Raw genomic sequence first — 3,742 nt, forward strand, 5'->3', positions numbered from 1 at the left:
CTTTATTTTTGTTTTGAGGCAACTATGAGATTGGAGAGCTACTTGATTCTGTAGTGAAAAGCACCTTTCACATAGCAGTTCAAATGCAGGTCAGCCCCTGGTAAATAGTATTGTATACAACTCTGAACTTTTCTACCAGGTCTTGTGTACAATTGGACAGTGGAAGCTTACTAACTGGCACATACCATAATTAGCACTCCGAAAACTCAACATTCTCTCTGGAAAGATTTAAAAGCAGAGTCCTGTAATGAGGTCTCATATTACTAAGAGGTCATCATTTTTACAAATTATACTTCTGAATATTTACTAAAACATTTTGAAATGCTATCGTTCATCATTGACATTAAGCTGTGCTTTCTCAATAAATGAACAAATGGCATTCTGTGATCCATCTTCTTGACTTCTCTGAGCATTTCTTTACCTACTCTGATTCCCAAAGCAGAATAATTTACAGTGAGTTGCTCTTCATTCATGTAAATCTACAAGGTTATCCCCTTTGTTTATACAGGTTGTATGTGGAGCTGGTCAAAAATGGGGGAGAAAATCATGACATTTTTTGCAAAAAATGTGTGCCTTTATTTTGTTCATATCTGTAGCTAGTTGAAAAAGAGAAGATTTTTGCATGAAAATGTTCTCCAAAAATTCATCCAATTTTTTTTTGTTCTTGAATTTCAAAATTTTGATGAAAAAATCAAAACAGGGAAATTGTCCACCAGATTGTGTTCATGGATTAATAGCTCCCAAGGCCAGAAGGAACCCTTGTGATCATTTAATCTGACCTCCTGTATAACACACTGAACTTTCCCAAAATATTTCTTAGGGCAGCTCTTTTAGAAAAACATCCAATCTTGATTTAAAAATTGTCAGTGATGGAGAATCCACCAAGTTGTTCCAATGGTTATTTACTCTCATTGTTTAATAAATTACACCTTATTTTGGAATATGTCTAGCTGCTAGCCGTTGGATCGTGTTCTACCTTTCTCTGTTAGATTGAAGAGCCCTATTATTAAATATTTGTTCCCCGCATAGATGCTTACAGATTGTAATCAAGTCACCCCCTTACCCTGTTCTTTGATAAGCTAAATATATTGAGCTCCTTGAGTCTACCACTGTAAGGCATGTTTTCTTATCCTCTAATCAGTATCCTGGCTCTTCTCTGAACCTATTCCAGTAGGGCAGCATTCTTCTTGATTTGTGGACACCAGAACCAGACAAAGTATTCTAGCCGTGGTCGTACTAGTGCCAAATACAGAGATCAAATAACCTCTCTATTCCTACTCAGGATTCCCCTGCTTATACATCTAAGGAGCACCTTAGCCCTTTTGGCCACAGCATTGTACAGGGACCTCATGTCCCGCTTATGATCCACCATGATCCCCCAGCCCCAGGTCTTTTTCAGAGTCACTGCTTCCTATAATAAAGTCCTCCATTCTGTAAGTGTGCATTCTTTATTCCTAGATGTATACATTTAGACATATTCAAATGTATAATGTTTGCTCATGCCCAGCTTTTCAATCCTGATCTTGCTGTATCAGTGACCTGTCCTCTCCATTATTTATCATTCCTCCAATTTTTGTGTCATCTGCAAATTTTTATTAGTGATTATTTTATGTTTTCTTCAAGGTCATGGATAAAAACGTTAAATAGCACAGGGATAGAACTGATCCCTGAGGGCCCTCACTAGAAATATACCTTCTTGATGATGATCCCCCATTTACAGTTACATTTTAAGACCTATCAGTTAGCCAGCTTTTAATCCATTTAATTTGTGCCATGTTGATTTTATATCTTTCTAGTTTTATAATCAAAACGTTGTGCAATACCAAGTCTAATGCCTTACAGAAGTCTAAGTATGTTATGTCAACTCTATTGCCTTTATCAACGAATGTTATAGTTGTATGTTCCTGTGGTTCTGAGACTGAGCCAACTGAGGATGGTGACACGATGGGGGCCTTAGAAGCCTGGTTTGTATTTCCCCTCCTACAGATTGTGTGGGTTCTTTTCCATTCTCTTTGTGAGGAGGTGATGCACTAAATAGACATATCCCCTCACCAGACCCCTTTCAAGTAAATGCTGCCCAATCTGGGGGCTGCACTGGCCCTCTGCTGTGATTCTTCTCTGGCAGAAGGGAATTTGGTGCTGCTTCCCGCCATTGCCACCTTCCCCAATGCACTTCAGGCTGAGGTAGAACCTGGGATGAATATTGCCCACAGTCAACAGAATAGGGCCCTCCATGAATTGTGTAGTCATGGTTTTTATGTTGTAGAGTTTTACCCTCGTCCCACTGTACAGTGAACAAGGTTAGTGCTCAAAATATTACCAACAGGGCTTTTGAAAATGATGATCATCTCTATTTTGTGACATTCACACCAATTTTTGGGGAGTCACAGATTTTTAAATATACATCATGCCCAAATCCTTCATAATCATGCATATTACTAAATTGTTCTTCAGTCATAGTTTCCCTGCTCCCTAATTATATTAAATGCAAAGAAGATCCGTGGTGTGTCGCTTTATGGCATGTCCATGATGGGAAAGTAGTGTCTCTATTTCCGACTGAATTCCTTGCATCTCTGCTCCTTTGTGTTGTTTTTCTGGCTGCATATGAAGCAGTCTTCTCATTTATCCCCTCTCAAGTAGAAAACAGTGTTTTACTCTGTTTATTTTCCTATGTATATTAATATTTTAATGGTATAATTAATTTCTTGCATTTTCTCTTTACAATCAAGCTATTATTTTGCAGAGCTAAGTGGATGTGTGTGGAATGATAAATAGTATTTCGTAAGTTGGGTCTCTCATACAGAACACACAGGTCTGATTGCACTTAAGCAAAATGCTCGCGTATTGTCAAATTGTGTCTGAGCACCTCACAATGTATTTACCCTTCCAATATCTCTGTGAGTTAGGGCAGTGCTATTATTTCCAGTTTACAAAAGAGGAACTGAAGCTCAGAGAGATTAAGTGACTTGCCCAAGGCTGCACAGGAAGTCTATAGCAGAGCATGGAATTAAACCGCAGGCTCTGGCTGGTGCCCTAATCACTGGACCATCCTTCTTCACTTAATAGGCTTTGGATCAGGTTCAGGGAGAAGAACTTTCCACAAAATATCACACAACAGAAGTGAAACTCTCCACATATTAGAAAGGTTTCCATGTAATGTCAACTGCTTACCTCCTCCCATTCTTTTATTGTTGCCATTGTAACCACTCCATCAGGCCTGGAGCCTGTAATCCTTACTCACATTGGGTGAAATGGACCATTGTGCAGAGATCCAGCACAAGGCTTGTACATCACTTCAACCTCTGTCTTCAACTCTGTTTTGAGGATTTAAATAGGGCTGAAGTGATGCAAAGGCCTCATGCTGGACTTTCACGTAGGGATGAAGTTCACTCACAAGCCATGTCTCCACTATGAGCTAGGGTTGTGATTCCCCTGCTTGTGGACAAATACTCGAACTAGCTCTCATCTAGCTAGTATGAATATAAACAGTAGTGTAGCCATAGAGGCATGGATTAGCCATGCCAAATACGTACCCACCAGTTTCTGACTGCTGTGCATGCTGCTGTGACTACGCTATTATTTATACTTGCCCGAGATTTATGAGAGCTAGCGCCAGTAGGGGGGGAAGCACACCCTTAGCTCATAGTGTAGGCAAAGGCTCAGAATACGCCTTACTCACATGAGTAAACACTACTTTGTGGCAGATGACTTGTCTTCAGAAAGCATGCACAGCATCTAGCAC

The sequence above is a fragment of the Gopherus flavomarginatus genome, chromosome 2, assembly GCF_025201925.1.
Source record: "Gopherus flavomarginatus isolate rGopFla2 chromosome 2, rGopFla2.mat.asm, whole genome shotgun sequence".
NCBI classification, from domain to species: domain Eukaryota; kingdom Metazoa; phylum Chordata; order Testudines; family Testudinidae; genus Gopherus; species Gopherus flavomarginatus.